Here is a 22,182-nt window from a genome sequence, read left to right as displayed (position 1 = left end):
TCTATAACTATAATCATTTTTTAAAATTATTTGAAAAAATAAGATTCCAACAAAACATCAATTGTATTTTATTTCTGCACAATTAATAACCAGTTTTAGAATAAATTGAAATTACTGATTAACATATTAAATACATCATTTATATTTTTCAGGATTGGGAACTATTCGGGATTGGGAATCAGCAAGCTTTTTTTATTGGAACCACTCTCATAAAACTCTAAAGTCTTGTAAAAAAATATACAGATTTAACAAGAAATCTAAAAAAACAATATGAAATAATTTCTATTTTATTATAGAAATTATATTTTTGCATCGTCACTCTGCTTATACAGGGAAGCTGCTCTTGTTATCTTTACAGGAATCACCTATAACTTCTGTCTTTTAATGTATAATTTATCTATATTAAGTGGACCTAATTCCACCACTTCCTTCCTCCCCCTCCCCGTTTTAGGTGTGGCATTATCCCAGAAGGATATGGGGAATAGCCCATCAATTAAAGAAGGTAAATTTATCCTTTTTGTGTTTTCTTAATTATTCAATTGAAATCTGGCAGCATTTACATCAATTTTCCATTAATTTATTTTGAAGCAATATATTTTTTTTCCTTATATGGGTTTGTAATAGTACATTCCACCTCTTTAGTCTTTGCTTTGAGTTAGAAGGTAGGTACAAGTTTCACGTGCTATTATTACTGCTCAATTCTGAACTACTTTAGCTCTGAAATAAATTCCTAGATCTCACTCAGTGATTAGAGACCTTCAATTTCATCCAATGATGACCTCCAAATTATTAATCCCTTTAATGTTGATTCTGAATCATTCTTAGAGACCAGGTAGGGCATCCTTACTCCTAAGAACATATCCACTCTACTTATTACTGTTTTCTCTTAGATTGTGGTGATAGTCCTTGTGGCATTTTTAACATTCAACTTATTGATTTTATCCTGGACATAAACATAAGGTGCTCTGTAACAGAGATATATCATGGTTATCCAATGAAAAAGGAAATAATGACAACGTGTTTCACTATATCCCTATTCTTACAGCTGGATTGATAAAAGGAAAAACAAGTCAAATATCTTACTGATACAAAGTCTGTAACATAAGCAACAAACAGGAAAGTGGGTTTTCTCTGCTTACATACAAGAGAAAGAGATAGTTGCCTCCCACTACCCTCCTGAAGAGAGAGAAAAATCTTTGCTTCTTGGAGACAAGATGGATAGGATCCTGAGTTCTCACTCTAGACCTTGAAAAAATAAATACATCTCTCCAAGGGGTAGATAAACCTAGGCATATCCAATCCATAAGACTTAAGGAGTTCTGGGGCGCCTGGGTGGCCCAGTCATTAAGCATCTGCCTTCAGCTCAGGTCATGATCCCAGGGTCCTGGGATCGAACCCTGCATTGGGCTCCCTGCTCCATGGGAAGCCTACTTTCTCCCCTTCCCACTCCCCCTGCTTGTGTTCTCTCTCTTGCTGTGTCTCTCTCTGTCAAATGAATAAATAAAATCTTAAAAAAAAAAAAAGACTTAAGAAATTCTTCTAGTTCCTGCCTTCATTTTCCCTTGAAATGAAAATGTACACATCTGGAATTAAGTAAATCTCCCAAATTCTCTATCTGTGCAGTTATAAATTAACTTCCCAACATTTGATCTTAAGAATTTCATCAGGGTGCCGGGGTGGCTCAGATGGTTAAGTGTCTGCCTTCAGCTCAGGTCACGATCCCAGAGTCCTGGGATCGGGTCCCGCACCAGGCTCCCTGCTCCTTGGGAGTCTGCTTCTCCCTCTGCCTCTGTCTCTCATTAATAAATAAATTAAAAAAAAGAAGAATTTAATATTTTGTGTCAACTGTATGTATATTTGTACTATACATTATCTTCTCTTTTATATCCAGGAAATTATCATCTATTTCTTATTTACAAATTACTTATCCCCCTGCCATCATGATACTATCAAGATATTCTACTATTGATCCAGGGAAGGGCAGAATTTGCCACCCCAAAATAGGTCTTTTTGGCGTAAGAATACCATTGGCTGATTAAGACAGAGGAAAAGCTCTGAAAACCAAGTAGAAGTTACCAAGTGGAAGTTTGTAGCCAAGTAGAAGTCTGTAAGAGAAATTTACATTTGTAAGGAAAATCCTCATTTGTAAGGGTGTCTCCATCCTGTACTAGGAAGAAAAGGTAGAATAAATCTCCGATCATTGGAGAAGGCAACAGTTCATTCTGTGTAACAACCTTACCCTTGTTTAGTGTTGTTTTATTTTTTAATCTGGAGGTAGTATTTAGGGTGGTGGCTTGTGCAATCCAAGGGAGTTACTCAGTTTTCCTGAGTCTCTCCCATGTATACAGGAACTATACCTGTTATTAAACTTCTGCTTTTCTCCTGTTAATCTGGCTTTTTATTACAAATGGTTATCGGCTAAGAACCTAGAAGGGTGGAGGGAACATTTTTTCTCCCCTACAACTTCCTTTGAATTCTGACTTAAATTCTTTTTTTTTTAATTTAATTTTTTTTTTTACTTTTTTATTGTTATGTTAATCACCATATATTACATCATTAGTTTTTGATGTAGTTCCATGATTCATTGTTTGTGCATAACACCCAGTGCTCCACGCAGAACGTGCGCTCTTTAATACCCATCACCAGGCTAACCCATCCTCCCACCCCCCCACCCCTCTAGAACCCTCAGTTTGTTTTTCAGAGTCCATCGTCTCTCATGGTTCGTCTCCCCCTCCGATTTACCCCCCTTCACTCTTCCCCTCCTGCTTTTTTTTTTTTTTTTTAACAGATATTGCATTATTTGTTTCAGAGGTACAGATCTGTGATTCAACAGTCTTGCACTATTCACAGCTCTCACCATTCTGTCTATATAGCTTGCTATTACCAAACTATACATCCTTTTGTTAATCTAGTAATTGTGTACAAGGCCTCTGTCTTTGTGAAGACAAAGTGGGTGGAATTTGCTTATGCTACTAATATTGCAAAATCTATGTTGCTCAAATGTATAATTTGATGTGGGAAACAAAGGCAGAAGAAAAATTATTAAATTTTCTTATGACCTATAGCCCATTGCCAAGTGCTTGAAACAAGTACAGTGACTTTCCTCTAGGAACTTCAGCTGCTTCGATGCTGACACTTTGCTAAAGACAAAAGGCAATCTTAGCTTAACATTATCCTGACCCCCCAGGATCCTGTAAGTCTTAGTCTTCTTTAACATATAAAAAATTCCTTTGGAAACTTCCTCTATCTCTACCCCCCAAGATAACATGTTGGCAATCAACCCCTAAGCATAAGACCCACCTCTATACATCTGAAGGGTCTCATGACTAAGTTTTTATTAAACAGTAACAAATGACCTTTTCCCAACAATAGTTAGCCCCCTCAGGATCCTGGAAACTTTGTTTCCAAAATACCTGGAAGGCTTAAGCTAGCTATCCCTAACCCCCTCCCAACCTGAAAGTATATAACGGGCCGCTCCTCATGAACCCAGGGCAGCTCTTTCTGCCCATAGGTCCCGTCCTTGTGCTTTAATAAAACCACCTTTCTCTACCAAGACATCTCAAGAATTCTTTCTTGGCCATCAGTTTAGAACCTTAACATCTTTCCTGTATCAGAATTGACAGGCATTTTTAGGGGCTGCTTGAAATCTTATCTAATAATTATCCTTTGTTGTGAAGTGAGCCTGCTATTTCAGTGACATTTTCTATTTAATTCCTAAAGTCAATAGGAATCTCCTCTCCTTTCTCCCCACTTGAACCATGAAGTTTCCAGTAATTTTTGCCCTCAACCCCTCACTTTTTTGGAGGTTTGGTTTTTAGATAAAAATTTAGAGGAAAAAAAGTTCTAAGAAAAATGCTGAAAATAAAAAACCCTCTATTTTCCAAGGGTTTTCTTTTCTAGCCAAATGGAGAGGTATATGGACAATAATCAGATTTTTTTCTAAAACGTTATATTATATCTTCCAATCCTGACATTATATTGATGAGTATTTACAGTTTGGTCTGATCTTAGGTATGTCAAGATTGCATTTAGTTTTATCTATTATATGTACTGTTACATTTTGTTTCTAATTTTCCTGAGATCCCACCCCCCATATTATCCCTCCCTGCTATACACCCATAAGTTGGTGCTTTTACAACTTTATATTTTCTTAATGCAATCCTGAAAACAATTGCCATTGTTCCATTTCCTGTCATTTGGTCATTGCTCTCCAGGAAACCTATTACCTCTTTTCACTCCCAATAACTAACTTGTTCTAGAATTTGTTATTTGTGAGTCTACCAATTATATTGATTTTCTTTATCATTTTGAGACTTATAATGTAATGGTTATGATTGTGTACAGGGAATTGTCCTTTGACCTCACCAAAACCTGGAAGCACCACCACTAGAGGTCAGATTTCCTAATCTGAGAGTTTAGAGGATTCCTAGCCCTGAAGGCTAGGTTACATTATATTTTTCCCCTTTTTCTTTTATTTAATCTAGGTCTTGATACTAATATAAGAACCTTGTTTTTTTTCTAACAGGGCTTTCACAGCCTTTTCTGATTGTGTGGATTACACCAGTATTCCTACAGTACTGGCATAAAATGTTTTTGGTTAATGGCCTTTTCTTATTTCCATTCCCCCATCTGCCCACTGAATTATCATTTTTTGTTATATACAAACATTCTTTCATGCTATTTATAGGTAAAACACATTTTGCCTTTAGAGATATTCCTATCTAGTATGGACTTCAAGATTTTTTTTTTCCTCAGCATTTCTTCATAGCTAATGGGTGAAGACACATGCTCAGGCACACAAGCACAGACTCACACATTTCTGTGTGCATGTGCGTGCATCATAAACTGCTTTCTTTGTATAACTTTTAGACCATATTTATATTGTGTATTTCCTTACTCATTCTTTTTTTTTTTAAAGATTTCATTTATTTATTTATTTGACAGGGAGAGAGAGACAGCGAGAGAGGGAACACAAGCAGGGGGAGTGGGAGAGGGAGAAGCAGGCTTCCCGCGGAGCAGGGAGCCCAATGCGGGGCTCGATCCCAGGACCCTGGGATCATGACCTGAGCTGAAGGCAGTCGCTTAACCCACTGAGCCACCCAGATGCCTATCCTTACTCATTCTTAAGGCACCCATCAATCTTTCAATTTTTGTCTTCTATAATATTTTGTCTTCTATCTTTTTAATTTGTTCTGTTCCTTCTGCATACAGAGGTCAGTCCTCCATACCTCTCTAGTATTGACTAGTATATCCATTCAATTCTCCCATAATGGTTCCTAATTCAATGGTTGCTGTATGGTTTCTGATGGCTTTATTGGCTCAGACCATCTATATTTTCATTCTTTGAACACCCACGTCAGTAGAGACTTAATAATATTATTCATGGCTATTGCTTTTAATTTTTAGTTATATCTGTCATCTCTAGATTTTTTAAATTGATGCACAGTTGGCATACAGTATTACATTAGGTTCAGGTGTATGCCATAATGATTCAACAATTCCACGCATTATGCTCTGCTTATCACAAGTGTAGCTACCATCTGTAGTACTAGCATTGCATGGTGACAGATCTGGCTTTACTTCTTGATCTGCTGTAAAACTAGTATCTTTTCTTCCTTTAAATAAATAGAAGCCATGGAGCTTCTGATTTTCCTGACTCATAGCAAAATCCTTTCCTCACATCTGTAGTTCTGCCCTAATATATGCTCTGGATTCCATGACTTCTGTCTCTGGCATCCTTTCTGAGACCTCTTCTTTAAAATCATTGCTCTAGCTGTCAGGGACTCACCATCATCATCCTTTATCCCAAGGAAACAATCTATAGAACTAGGACCATATGGGTTATCATCAGGTAGATAGTTGAACTTCTACATTTTTGCCACATTTTCTGCCTTACCTTTCTATCTCTTGACACTGTGTGGGGTTTCTAAGCTTAAGACATGAAAAGGCAGCCGGTATGGAGAGATGTCACTGATGACAGGCACACACTTGTTTAGTGTAACATTTACATTTGTTTTTGTTCAACTAGCTGAAGTAGTAAACTAAAAAGGAGGAAGGACCTTAGGGACATACTATGTTACCAGAAATGGTCAGCCTTTCATTGCCTTTGAATCCAGCCACTTTGAATCCCAACTCTGCTAGCAAGATTTTTTCTTTTTTCTTTTTTTGTCCTGAAAAGGACATTGGAGTCGCTTCACAGTTAGCATGACACCATCTGCAGAATAACTAATTCTCTGTGAGAGACACAGGGAGATTCATGTTTGAGGCTCAAAGCTCAATGGTAGTATGACCACAACATTAAAACTTTTATGAAGGGACTCCGGGGGATTGTAGGAGCCAGGCACCATAGCATAAATCCTTATTACTGTTTCCCTGTACTTTCTTTCCAAACACAAACATCTTGTTTACATTACACACTTCTCAGGTAAAAACATGTTTTCCATTATTTAACTTTTCTCAAAAACATGTTCAAAAACAAGTTTTCAGTAAACATGTTTACCACATTTCTTAGGAACAACATGTTTTTATTTTGCAAAGTAAAGTGAAAACATTACCAAAACAAGTTTGCGTTTTATGGGACAGGAGATGAATCATCCTTTACTCATTTTTTTGAAAATTATACATATTACATATAAGCATATATTAGTTATGTTAACTAGTTTAAAAATTTAATTTTTAAATTTAGTGGAATGTATTTTAGATAAGAAAAGCAGTTGTTTAAGAAATCAAAGCTACATGTGAAAATATTGACTGACCTGATACAAAACATGGTCTCTGCTCCTATTCTCTACTTAAATATCATCAATTCTCCAATACAGAAATTCAAATTGGATGACAGCTGTAATTACCTCATAGTTCCAGATTTTGGAACACAGAATTTACCCTCACTAGAAATATTCATACTATTATCTACATCAATTCCCAATCATTTATTTCTCTTATTAGCTTACTTTCCTTACTTCATTTCAAATAATTGGGATTGGTGTGCACTGTATTATGTTAATTTAAAATATGTTTGCTTCCGAGGAGCCTGGCTGGCTCAGTTGGCAGAACATGTGACTCTGGATCTTGGGGTTGTGAGTTCAAGCCCCATGAAAGCTGTGGAGATTGCTTGAAAGTAAAATTTTTTTTAAAGATTTTATTAATTTATTTGACAGAGAGAGAGAGAGATAGCAAGAGCAGGAACACAAGCAGGGGGAGTGGGAGAGGGAGAATCAGGCTTCCCGCTGAGCAGGGAGCCTGATGTGAGACTCGATCTCAGTACCCTGAGATCATGACCTGAGCCGAAGGCAGAAGCTTAACAACTGAGCCACCCAGGCGCCCGAAAAGAAAATCTTAAAAAAAAAAAAAAAAAAAAAAAAAGTTTGCTTCTTTAAAACAGTTCAGATTAAAAGAATCAGATAATGTTATATATTTATTTTGTGTAGTAACTGTTGTATTGGTGGTATCATAACAGGTAAGTTTAGATTTAGCCTGGCCTCACAAAGAAGGATGAATTAAGTTATCTTTGGCAATATTATTTAAACTGTGATCCTTTCTCTATTTCCCAATCCACGTGATATTTATGTGTATGGGTTATTTCATTCATTAGACCAATCTAATTTAGGGGCTAAAGGTATTTAAGATTTAAACTAAATTCAAATCCCATTCTCCCCACATTAGAGGCAAGTTATATAACCTTTAATGCCTTTGTTTTCACCCTGAAAACAAAGGTAGTTAAAAGGTAATAATATTTATTTCTTTGTTTTGTCCTGAAGAATAAATGGAGAAATAGATGATAAAATACATACTTAAAACATTATTTTCTGTCATTTTCAGATGTAAAACAAACTCAGAATTTAGGTGACTTTCCTAAGTCCATCCAAATCCATGGTAAGTAAAAAAAAAAAAAAAATCAAGTTTTGTGTTAATTAATGAATATTTGGACAAAATGGCCATATCAGTAAAAACGATTACATGTTTTTATTGATAAATTTTTGGGATGGGATAAATGCTTTCTACCTCTCCATATTAGGGCATCTCAGAAAAGCACATTCTCTTATCTATTTTTATCTACACAATTTGTTAACATGACTAAAGAACTTCTGATCACAGAGAGAATAAATAGTGGAGCTAGTATTTAAATGTAATATATATATATAGATTTTCAATACTAAATTGTTTCTAATATATCACTGGGTGCGTTATATAATATAGGTCACTTTGCCAATGTACCCAGTAGAGTTTCTGCTCATAAATGGATAAGTCTATTTAGGAAAAAGAGATAAGCACAATAAAAATTAATGTGCAATGCATGTTATAAATGACATCTGAAACAGTATGAAAGCTCACGAAACAGCATGGGGTTAGTTGACAAGCGACTGGTATAGACAATGTACTTGGTATGAATTTAAATGAGGGGAAAACCTCTCTGTCATGCTCCTCAGAATTCAGCTAACAGTTGAAGTGGCAGGTTGGATAGGCTCACACCAGTTCCTTATCTACGCTTTATTTCTCATATCAACCATTAATTTCAACCTCTCCCTTTGACAATTTTTCCTGTGCTTCTAAGAAGAAAGTTAAATGAACTGTTTTGGATTTCAACTTTGATTATGTGCTGTGCAGTGGACACAGTATATATTTTCATACATATGCTTTGCCAGTGTCCATTCCTTTTCCTATCAGAAACCTTCCCTGACAAGACTGTAGTTATTGATTGGCTGAACTGTGTGCATTAGCTTGTACATTCAGAATTGCACCGATTGGCTTCATAATATTCTTTGATACTTGGGTCAGACTAATACACTAAGAATGAACTATCATAAAGTTAAATTAAGAAACAATCCCATTAGCAACTGCAACACAAATACCTAGAAATAAACAAGGAGAGAAAAGATCTGTACAATGGAAATTATAAGACAGTGATGAAAAAAAAAATTGAAGACACACACATAAAAGGGAAGATATTCTGTGCTCATGGACTGGAAAAATTAATATTGTTAAAATGCCCATATTACCCAAAAGAACCTACAGACTCAGTGCAATCCCTATCAAAATTTCAAGAGCATTTTTCACAGAAATAGAACAATCTTAAAATTTGTATGGAACCACACAGAAAAAAACCCAAATAGCCAAAGCAATATTGAGAAAGAAGAAACAAGCTGGGGGCATACTTCCTGATTTCAAACCAAATTACAAAGATATAGTAATCAAAGCAATGCGGTACAGACAGGCATAGACACATAGATCAATGGAACAGAATGGAGTGCTCAGAAATAAACCAATGCATATGTAGTCAATTAATTTACAACAAAGTAGCCAAGAATATACAATGGGGAAAGGACAGTCTCTTCAACAAATGGTAGCTAGGAAAACTCACACCCACATGCAAAAGAATGAAATTGGACCACTATCTTACAGCATACACAAAGATTAACTCAAAATAGATTCAAGACTTCAATGACAAGGGACCTGGGTAACTCAGTCATTAAGCGGCTGACTCTTGATTTTGGCTCAGATCATGATCTCAGGGCCCTAAGATGGAGCCCCACATTGGGCTCCATGCTCAGCAGGGAACCTGCCCGAGTATTCTCTCTTTCCCTCTTCCTCTGCCTCTACCCCTGCTTGCATGCACTGTCTCTCAAATAAACAAATCTTAAAAAAAAAAAAAAAGGCTTCACTGTAAGACCTGAAACCAAAAACTCCTTGAAGAAAACATAGCTGGTAAGTTCCTTGGCATTTGTCTTGGTGGTAATTTTTTGGGTCAGACTCCAAAAGCAAAGGCAATACTAGCAAAAATAAACAAGTGTGACTGTATCAAACTAAAAAGCTTCTTCTCCGCAGTAAAGAAAACCATTAACAAAATGAAAAGGCAACCTACTGAATAGGAGAAAATATTTGCAAATCATATATCTGATAAGGGGTTAATATTCAAAGTATATAAAGAACTCCTACAACTCAACCGCAAAAACAACACAGCAACAAAATCCAATTAAAAACGGGCAAAAGACATGAATGGACAAATTTCCAAGGAAGACATACAGAGGCCCAACAGGTACACAAAAAGACATTCAACATTACTAATCATAAAGTAGATGCAAATCAAAACCACAATGATATATCACCTCACACCTGTAAGATAGGCTATTATAAAACAAAACAAAAAACCACAAACCAAACCAAAACAACAAGAAATAACAAGTGTTGGCAAGGATATGGGGAAAAGGGAACCATCCTGCATTGTTAATAGAAATGTAAATTGGTGCAGCCACTATGGAAAACAGTAGGGAGATTACATTCATTCATTCATTCAAACATACATACATACATACATACAATAGAACTATCATATGATCTAGGAATTCCACTTCTGGATATTTATCTGAAGAAAATGAAAACACTAATTTGAAATGATATCTGCATTCCCATGTTCAGTGAAGCATTACTTACAAGAGCCAAGATATGGAAACGACCTAAGTGTTCATCAACAGAAGAGTGGATAAAGAAATCATGGTGTATAGACATAATAGAATATCATGCAGTCATAGAAAAGAAGGAAATCTTGCCATTTGTGACAACTTGGATAGACTCTGAGGGCAATAAGTTAAGTGAAATAAATCAGATAGAGAAAGATACAAGTATATGTAGAATCTAAAAAACTAAAGTTTATAGATAGATTTATAGAGAGTTTACAAGTTTATAGAGAACAGATCGGTGGTTGCCAGAAGCAGAAGGTAGAGGGATGGGTGAATTGGGTGAAGAATATCAAAAAGTGGAAACTTTCAGTTATAAAATAAATAAGTCATGGGATGTAATACACAGCATGATAACTATAGTTAATAATACTGTATTGCATATTTGAAAGTTGAGAGTAAATCTTAAAAGTCCTCATCACAAGAAACATTTTTTTTTTAACTGTGTATGGTGACAGATGTTAACTAGACTTACTGTGGTCATCATTTTGCAATATATACAAATATTGAATCATGCTGTATACCTGAAACTAATAATGTGATATGCCAATTATACCTCAAGAAAAACAAATGACATCCAAAAAAAAGTATTTATTAGACTAGGTTTTATAAGGATATACTGCTTATAAGACAACCATAAAATATACATTATGGATGGATGACTTCTGTCCAGGCATAAATTAAGGAAGAAAGTATATGACTATGCCTACCTAAACACAAGGATTCTATTATCAAAGATAACATGAGGACATTTGAGAATAGACTGAGTTATATTGTGGCAATAAACTCATAATCTGATTGGTGTACTTATTCATGTGCATGTCTAACATGGATCAGAAGAGTTTTGCTCATCATGGTCTTTCAGATACCCAGACTGACTGAGCAACCCCTGACTCATATGTTGCTAATCACTATGCTAAAGGAGAGAGAAAGAGCTCTGGAGAGTCTGATATTAGAATTTATTGCTCCAGCTTGAAAGTGACACATAACAATTCAGCTTACAAATGATGGACCAGAATTAGTTACATGCACCAGCCACCAGGGTGCTAGAGAAAGAGGCAGGGAGATAGAACTTACCTGAATCAGTACTTCAACTATGAGTGGCTTTGCCCAAGTCATACCTTTCTCAAGGCTGATCATGATCACATCTAGAGACTAAAAGAGCTAGAAAAGCCTGGCCATCTCAGATCAACATGAGGCAACTCTGCTAGGCAATACTCGCTCCAAATCTTCCATTAAGTTGGGCAAAGCTCCGACAAATTTAAGTAATAGCTTGACTTCATCCTCTGATCAATCCTGCTTCCTCCCCCTTCCCTTCAGAGATACTGATCCCTAACAAATGTCTTGTACCCTAAACTCCAACAGCTGCTTCTGGTGGACCTGACGTGTGATAATGTGAAATTGGTTCAGACTCTGTGAATATAGCCAGTTTACTTTGTGGAAGATTTTCTTTCTTTATTATATTCATTGTCTTAAAATTTTTTTTTAACATTTTCCTCTTCTAGGGGCAAGGAAATGCCTACTATACATTCTGTGAAAATAAAAACAAATTGTATTTTATTTGCTGAGAGTCAAAGTTTGGTTTTACCATTTTCCTAACCACCATTTTTATAGATTAATTAAATACTATGTTTATATTCTTTTTTTAGTATGGAGGCTGACAACTAGGGCTATTCCTTAATATTTATTTATCATGTTCACAGATGTGAGAGAAACTAGGAATTGTGTCCCCTCATCTCTCTCATTCCCTTCTTCTAGTAAAAGAGCCTTTAACTTTACCAGTTTTCACACTCATCCAGAATAGATTACACTTCCCATCATTTCTTACGATAAACCAGATATTGACCACTTTACAGCCAATAAGATGGACAGGAATGGGCTATTACAACTTGAAGGACGGAAAAGGAAGATGATGTGTCCCTTCCCTTCATTCTGTTCCAGGTTCTTGGAAAATGGAAATGATGGCTCACATTTGGCTATTGTGGACAAGGAGGACAAATACAATATGTGAACAATGAAGGCAGAGCCTAGAATCGCTGCACCCCATTCCTGCAATGCTCAGATTTGGACTCGTTCAAGGGGTCCTTTTTTAGCCATTATGAATTTGAACTTACCCTTGTATACTGCTAAACCTAATTCTTACCAAGTATTTGTTCAATGTTTTACATAGAATTATCACTGATTCATGAAAAACTGTTCAATTAAATCAATATAGTCACATACAACATTTCTGAATGATTTAAAAGTCCAATTTCTGATTCACTCTGTAGGAGTTCAAGTCCTAATTCCAGCCTCTACTAGCTGTCTGGGCTTAGACAAGTTACTAAGACCATCAAACCCCCACTTTTTGAGTTTGTAAATTGGTGTCTGCAATAGCATTTGCCTTGCAGGGTTTGGCCGGTGTACTGAAGGAAGTACTAATAGGTCAAGTACTGAGCACTAAGTCATAGTACATATTCAAAGCTCATGTTAGTCGTTACTGATTTTCTTATTATATACTCATGTAACAATAAACTATCTTCAAAATAAAAGATGGCCCAATTCTGGAAATAGGTCAAGGATAAAAAGAAACATATACTGAAAGAGATAGCCATAAGGCTATTTAGTTCCCACAGTTTTAAATCATGTGGAAGCAAATGATTTATACGCTTAACATGAGACTATACAGTTCATGATTTTTAAAAATCTTCTGTTCTCTCTCGTTATGATGGATTTTTTTTTTAATACCATATTCATAGAGGTAGTGTATCTTCTTTAGTACTCATAAAAACAGGGCGCTTGCTATGGGCAAGAAAAAAAAGTGTTGACTCCATTGGAAACACAAAAGCCTTTTAAAGATTTCCTGATACCTCTCTCACTTATTTAAATATCCATGAGTATATGCATTGGGGAGTCAGTTCTTTGTTTAATTTAAATGACTAAACTCAAGGTAATCAATCCTGTTCTCTGAATGCTTCACTCCTTGTCTATTGTGCTGTGCGAACAATCTTCAGATTGTCCACATTCTTTATCAGCAAAAAATAGAATTTTAACCATTTTTATCATTTTTTAAATACAGTACTCCTTCTTTGCCCTCTATCACAATTGATACATATGTGTATATATACTTATATATACACACACACCCTATTTTTTACCTTACTTGAACTTTTTGTAATTAATATACTCTTATTAGACATGATCTTATTGAAATATTTAGAAGACTCTAGATTACTATAGGCTAAACTTTCTCTTTGGATACAAAATTAAGGGCAATTTCAGGGCATTCCCTGCTATTTGATATAGTGTAATTAGCAATGATCTGGGAGTCATGATTCTATCAACATTACACTGTAGGAGTTTGGCTAAATTATTCCAGATTTCTAAGTATCAAGTTTCTAATAGTAAAATGAGAGGAGGGGTCTTCTATAGGGGAAATTCAGATTTGTTGTTTAATTTATTACATGATCTGCCAAATATGGATCATCTATATTCTTTTCTGAATAATTGCCATGCTGAATTATCGCATGTTAGGTAATGAAGTATCAATTTTAGCATTATCAAAATAAATCTGGGGGTGCCTGGGTGGCTCAGTCAGTTAAGCCTCTGCCTCCCACTTAGGTCATGATCTCAGGGTCCTGGGATTGAGCCAGGCTCCACGCTCAGTGGGAAGTCTGCTTCTCCCTCTCCCTCTGCCTCTGCCCCTTCCCCTGCTCCTGCTCGTGCGTGTGTGCTCTCTCTCTCTCAAATAGATAAAATCTTAAAATATATATATATATATGATAGTTAAGTATCTGCAGGGCTCTAATAGTAAGCTTTTTATTGACTGAAGAAATTCAAATACAGTATTTTTATACACTGAACTAGTCTAAGTCTGAGAGAGCAGAGAAAATATAATTACAATTATGATTTCAGTATTAACATCTGTTGCGTGGCTGGGGGTCATTTCTTAAGTTTGGTTCAAGTTGTTTCATGAAAATAAAATATGTGCATAGAATCGTGTAGATTCAACATTATCTAGAATTTGGCCATATTATCAGAAATAGGTGCAATTCATAACCCCAGCACCAAATAACACGGGTTTATTTAGAAACCTATAATATACTTCTAGTTCAATGAGCTCCTCATAAGGAATCATAAGGAAATTTTGTGATATGGGTGAAAATACTCTATAGGCACTAAGAAATTTAAAAGATGATTCATATACATAAAAATCTAAAACTATTACAAAAATTTTCTTTGAATAGTTCACAGGTTTTTAAAAACCTGTGATTATTGCAACAGCAGAACAGCTCAGCTCAGAATAAATGAGTTCATTCTTTCATTACCTCCTGCTGTGACCTTGTGTCCAGCTGGAGGATTAATATTTGCATATCATTGAACATTTCAGCTGTTTTATTTTTTTCCACTAAAGCTTCAATATCCTAATTGTTGGATATCTTGCCCCGTATTTATAAAGAACTTCTACATCAATGTGAATTCATGAATTAAGTTTCTAAATTCTTGAATTCCAAAAATATTCTGAGAAAAAAAAATATTTTCAACACTTTGTGAAAACGAAGCCATGTGACAGCATTAACATGAAATCAGGTTCAACCTCTAAAATGCGTTTTGTTGTCTTTAGGAGATACTAAATTTTGCTCAGGTATGAAGAAAATGATTCCTTTTCTGATTGTCATCTGGCATACATGCACATATTTTTCTATGTTAATGAAGGTCTATTTCCATTTTTTCCTCTCACTGCATAGTCCTAAAATATGTCTGTTCTTTACTCTAGACTTTGGTCTTTCATCTTTTGGCCTGGCAATTCTGGGGTTTCAACTCTGCGCACAAGATGAACAGCTCTTTTGTTTTAGTGTGTTTTCTCACTCACAAACTCTTTATCAACAGCCCTAAACCTTAATCTCTACCTTGCCAACTCCGTGGAGACCATCATACTATTTTGGTTACCTGCAGCATGTTCTGGTTCCTTCACCCCCTACTTAGTTTTTATTCCCTGAGGGCTTGGAATGTGCCCCACTCATTTACCTGTGTGAACATGGGGCTCATTTCACAGTCTGTCTTCTCTCGAAGCTCACAGAGTGTTGTCCAATGACTAAAACGTGTTCCCCCATATACAATCATCATTTAAGACAGGAAGGTAAATATGCTTCCAATGATACTGTCCTTGCCACTGATGAAAGCCACTTTTATTTGTTTCTGAGATTTGATTAAGATCTTATATTTAGTCTCTCAGTATTTGGATATTTTAGAATTTGTTATAGAAGTTAACCTACCTTAATTATTCAGATTTTGACATGCATTTTGGGTAGCTGCTGAGGGAGGAAAACCCTCAGATACCAAAGTACATGATACTAGATAAACAGTCTGAAAGAATGTGATGGAAAAGGCTAAAGTTGGCTCTGACAATATATTTGGTAAAGTGTCATCTGTGATTATTTTGAGCTTTTTTTTAAATTTTATTTTATTATGTTATGTTAATCACCATACATTACATCATTAGTTTTTGATGTAGTGTTCCATGATTCATTGTTTGCGTATAACACCCAGTGCTCCATGCAGTACGTGCCCTCCTTAATACCCATCACCAGGCTAACCCATTCCCCCACCCCCTGCCCCTCTAGAAACCTCAGTTTGTTTCTCAGAGTCCATACATAGTCTCTCATGGTTCGTCTCCTCCTCTGATTTCCTCCCCTTTCATTTTTCCCTTCCTATTATCTTCTTCTTTTTTTCAACATATAATGTATTATTTGTTTCAGAGGTACAGGTCTGTGATTCATGAGTCTTACACAATTAACAGTGCTTCTTCTTAAGCATGTATGTCTAGTGAAAGTGTTTGGAAAAAGTAAAAAAATAAAAAATAAATAAATAAATAAAATAAAATAAATCTAATGAGGTTGACTGCTCTCCACTAGGGTTGGCAATTACTACAATAAAAGAGCTCAAGAAAAAATTTGCCAAGGTTATAAGTAGATATGCAAAAAACCCCAAAACAAAACACCAAAAATCAGTCTAAATAATTTGACTGCTTTTCACTCCCAAACAGGTAACATACTGAAAACATCTGCCATCAAGGGCAATTAAGACTATTCAGTTAAGCAAAGGTACTCCGTACTAAGGCAAAGATCAAAATAATATGGCTTTCCCACCACACTTACTGTTTTCAGATTGTGTAGAGAGAAGCATATTTAAAATGAAATAGAGAACTTGTGTGAGTAAACAATTAGGTATGAAGACAATGTTATTGTAACATGGATCTTCACAGAAGCAAGAAGGTCAGAAGCCTCTATTTTTATCACATTCACTGTATTACTAAGTTTTAGGATATTAAGAGAAAAAAAAACTGTCTGAGCCTTAAAATCAATCTTGGGTGCCCAAATTTGAATAAGCAATACATGTGACATAAAGGCGAATAAGATATTAAAGAAAGTTGAAGAAATGACAGTATTCTAATGCGTGATAATTAAAAAGAAAAAATAGAACAGGCATTTTTTTTTCTGCACATACTTTCCTTCATGACAATCTTATTTGGAATATAACAGACATTAGCTCATACTTTTATGCAACCCTCCTGGTTTCTTCTTCTACTCTAAAGTCAAAACTCAAAATCTTAAAATGTCTATAAGGCCCAACATCATCTAACTGTATTTACCTTTTTTTGTTGTTCTGACTTATTGGCTTCTCACTGTTGTTCAAACATTCCAGACATATTTCTGAATCAGATTCTTGACACTGGCTGTTATCTCTACTTGGAATACTTTTCCCTCCAGGTGTTACATAATCTACAGGGAAGCTGTGAGCAAAGGATTAGCAAAGTCTCTTTTCTCTTATGTGTGAGAATGTGGCCTTCAGTTAAATGCCTATTCTTTTTGTAACATTATAAGGATGATATTGTGAACAAAATTAATAGGTAACATTGCTTTTCATAAAAATGATCCCTGATTGGGCAATTTTAATTAGAATGGGAAGAAATCTATAGACTAAAATATCTGAGGAAGACAATGATTTGGGATTGTCTAAATGCAGTGACTTTCAGGGACTCTTATAAATGAGCAAGTCCCTAGAAACAATGTATTTAGAAGCATTAAAAAAAAAAAAAAAAGGTTTGGGCTCTTGGGGAACGTAAAACTTTCAAGCCAAGCAGTCCCTGTCCATAGAGCTCTTCTCCAGGTCGGATGTGCTGTAGGAATTACTGCAGGGATATTCACTGAATGGGAGGGCCATGCTGTAGCTGCTAATCTAGGTCTGCGGAGACTGATGCCAAACGTGGCTGCCCTCAGAGAGTCTAATAAATCTTCACATTCAGATGAACCAGAGTTGACCCCCTTGGTGGTTAATGCCATGAGGCCTTCCATACCACCTGCCCATTTCTGATGAAACTAAACTAACACTCAGACAAAACCTACTTTCTGTAAATCTTCCTGGCTTCTACAGTGGGTGTGTACTTCACTGCAGTCCAGATAGTACTCATGCCATAAGGGTGCTTAGGCCAAGTCACTGTTATTTCTGGGTCGTGTTCATCCAAAGACTAGCTTTTGGCAATGCCTATTTTAATCTGCCTCCTCCAAACTGGGTTCTCCATGGATTATTTTGATCGTCACATTCCTAAACACAAAGCATTTAAGCTTTGTTTCATAAATGCCGTGAATACTGTTGCAACAGGTAATTTAACAGCTCACTCCCTAAATGTATGTATATTTGTGTTAGCCTTTTTTTTTTTTTTAAACCTTGATAGACTCAGACACACACAAGCAGACTACACCACATAGGCTGTCTACTTCACACGTAAGGTCCCTGAGTGGTAAAACTTGGTTTCACTCTCTGACTTACTAGCATCATGAAGACCTACCTGGCTTACTGTGATGGTTAATTTTGTCCACTTGACTGGCATATAGGATGCTCAGATATTTGGTTAAACACTCTTCTGGGTGTTTTGTGAGGGTGCTTTTGGAAAGGTTAACATTTAAACAGGTAGACTGAACAAAGGACATTGCTCTCCCTAATATATTGACCTCATCCAGTCAGTTGAAAGTCTGCATAGATCAAAAAGACTGATAGTCCTACAACTAAGAGAGAATTGCCTCTGCCTGACTGCTTTTGAACTAAGACATCAGGTTTTTCTGTCTTCTGACTGAAATATCAGCTCCTCCTGAACCTAAGTAAGCTGGCCTTTACACTGAAACTATACCATCCCTCTTCTGGGTCTTCAGCTTGCTGATTCACCCTGCAAATCTTGGGACTTTATATGTACTTATATGTTATATAAATTGTATGTATTATGTAAATATAGAAATATTCCACCCAAAACTGTTAGAATAAATTCAGTAAAATTGCAAGACAGAAAAATCAGTTGCATTTCTATACAAACTATCAGAAAGAGAAATTAAAACAAACTGCAGCAACACAAATAAAATACCTAGGAATAAATTTAAACAAGGAGAGAAAAGACCTATACAATGGAAATTATAAGACACCAATAAAGAAAAATGAAGAAGACACACATAAATGAAAGATATTTTATACTCATGGATTAGAAGAATTAATGTTGTTAAAATGCCCATACTACCCAAAGGAATCTACAGACTCAATACAGTTCCTATGAAAATTCCAATGGCATTTTTCACAGAAATAGAACAATCCTAAGATTTCTATGGAACCACAAAAGACCCCAAATATTCAAAGTAATCTTGAGAAGAAACAAGCTGGAGGCATCCTACTTTCTAACTTCAAACCAATTGCAAAGCTGTAATAATCAAAACAGTATGGTATTGGCATAAAAATAGACACATATGTCAGTGTAATTGAATCCAGAGCCCAGAAATAAACCCATCCATATTTGGTCAATTAATTTATGACAAAGTAGCCAAGAACATACAATGGGGCAAAGCACAGCTCTTCAATAAATGATTGTGGGAAAACTGGGCAGCCACATGCAAAAGAATGAAACTAGACCACCTATTTTGTACTAAAACAATTCAAAAACCAACTCAAAATAAAGACTTCAGAGTAAGACCTGAAACCAATAAATCTAGAAAAAAACCACATAGGTGGTAAGCTCTTTGACATCAACCTTGGTGAGGGTATTTTTGAATTTGACACCAAAAGCAGAACCAAAAATAAATAAATGGGACTATATCAAAATAAAAGTCTCTCGGGGTGCCTGGGTGGCTCAGTAGGTTAAGCGTCTGCCTTCAGCTCAGGTCATGATCCCAGGGTCCTGGGATCAAGGCCCACATCGGGCTCCCTGCTCAGCGGGAAGCCTGCTTCTTCCTCTCCCACTCCCCCTGCTTGTGTTCCCTTTCTCTCTCTCTCTCTCTCTCATTTTGTCAATTAAATAAATAAAATCTTTAAAAACAAACAAACAAAAACCTAAAAGTCTCTTCACAGCAAAGGAAATCATTAACAAAATGAAAAGGAAACCTACTGAATAGGGGAAATTATTTGCAAATCACATATCTAATAAAGGGTTAATATCCGAAAATACATGAAGAACTCCTATAACTCAACAGTCAAAAAAATCCATTTAAAAAATGGGCAAAGGACCTGAATAGGTATTTTCCCAAAGAACATACACACCTGGCAACAGGCATGAAAAGGTGCTCAACAGCACTATTCATCCAGGAAATGCAAGTCAAAATTACAATGAGAGATCATATCTCACTTGTTATAATGCCTGTTATAAAAAATGCTAGAAATGACAAGTATTGACAAGAATATGGAAAAAAGAGAACCCTTGTGCACTATTCGTAGAACTATAATTGGGATAGCCACTGTGGGAAAACAGGATGGGGGTTATTCAAAAAAATTAAACAACACAGAACTACCATATGATCTAACAATTTCACTTCTGGGTACTTTCCAAAACCAAAACCACTAATTTGAAAAGATATCTTCACCCCCATATTCATTGTAGTATTTACAATAGCCAAGATATGGAACTTAAGTGTCCATTGATGGATGAAGAAATTGTAATGTGTGTATAGAAACACACACACACACACACACACACACACACACACACACAATTTAGCCATAAAAAAAGGAAATCCTGCCATTTGCAAGAACATTGGTAAATATGGAGGATCTTATGCTAAGTAAAATAAGCCAGATACAAGAAGACAAATATTGCATGATATCATTGTATGTAGAATCTAAAAAAGTTAAACTCCTAGAACAAGAGGAAAAGAATGATAGTTGCCAGTGGCTGGGAGGTAGGGGAAATGGGAGATGGTCAAAGTATCAACTTCAAGTTGTAAGATGAATAAATTCTGGGGATCTAATGCACAGTATGGTGACTATAGTAAATAATGATGTACTGTATACTTGAATTTTACCAAGAGTAGATTTTAAGTGTTCTTACAACTACACACACACACACACACACACACACACACACACACACACACACAAACGGTAACTATGTGAGGTGATGGATGTGTTAAATAACCTTATTGCGGGAAATTCACATTATGTACATCATTATGTACACCATAAACAATTTTAATTGTCAATTATGATTCAATAAAGCCAGAAAAAAGTTGATGTTGAAATAAAAAAATAAAGCATTTCATATAAACTATCATTAAAAAAGTAGATTATAGTAAACACATAGATTTCCCACGTGTCACAACTCTATACTGCATCCTAGAACTTTTTTCTTCCAGTCTCCTGGATAATAAAAACCCCTGGGAAAATGAGAAAACATACAAAAATATGATATTACTTATAATACAGCTGACTCTGGCATTTTACATGAATTCCTGAATCAGCCTTGGCTTCTGTTAACTTTCAGTTTCTTTTTGGTTACCACATAAAAAAAAAAAAAGAAAGGAATAATAACTTCTACACTTAAATAATTTTCCTCATGAGTAGTTGCTCTGAAAACTCAAGGAAAGTAACATACAGAATGTGTCTCTGTGTGTATATATGTGTGCTATATGTATGTTACAAATTCTCCAGACATGGTTTTTATGGGTAAAAAACTACTTGCAGATAGCAAGTTGAAAAAAAAAAAGGTAGATTGTTATATTCACTGTATCAGAGCACCTTTCTTTCAAAGCATAAACAATAGTTTCTTTTTTCTTTTCATATCAAGGTTGTTAATTCCCAAGTGAACGAAAGGGAAGGGTTTGGGCATCAAGCCAGCAACTATTGTCTGATCTTTTCATTCTTTCAATGTACAAAAGAAGCAGGTGGTGTTTCAGCTTTTATTGAATAGGTAGGAAAACTGAAACAGAAAATATAACCTTGTTTCTTGTTCCTCAAAGGTCATACAACTAGTCAGCTGTGCCAAATATTATAAAGTCTACTGTTTATTGAGTGACTATTTTATCAGAGACACTTTGTAGATACCATAAATTTTAATATACATTTTAAACCTTTAACTGCTATTCTTATTTTTCTTTAATAAAAATCATGAAACTCAGGCTCAGAGACTCTATAACTTGCCTCAAGTCACACTGGTAGTAAGTGGCAAAGCTAGGAGTTTAACAAGGATATCTATGCCCCCAAAACTTTCTAATTCCCACCTCCCAAATAAATTGGCTATACTGACATTGAGAGGTTAAACTATGTTGTGAATGCTAAGGGAGGCACTGGAGAGGTTAGTAATGGGAGATACCATAATAGGGGATTACCTATATATAATTTTTAAAGGAAATGCAACTTTATCATTTTCAAGTTACTTAAAAGCATTTTATTACCGGGGCTACTAACTGAAGCCTGGGTAATTTAATAAATTTTTAAAAAAATC

Source organism: Eumetopias jubatus, unplaced genomic scaffold, assembly GCF_037043125.1.
Source record: "Eumetopias jubatus isolate StellerSeaLion01/CBP00866 unplaced genomic scaffold, mEumJub1_p1.0 scaffold_14, whole genome shotgun sequence".
In the NCBI taxonomy this organism is placed as follows: Eukaryota; Metazoa; Chordata; class Mammalia; order Carnivora; family Otariidae; genus Eumetopias; species Eumetopias jubatus.
This window is presented reverse-complemented; position numbering follows the sequence as displayed.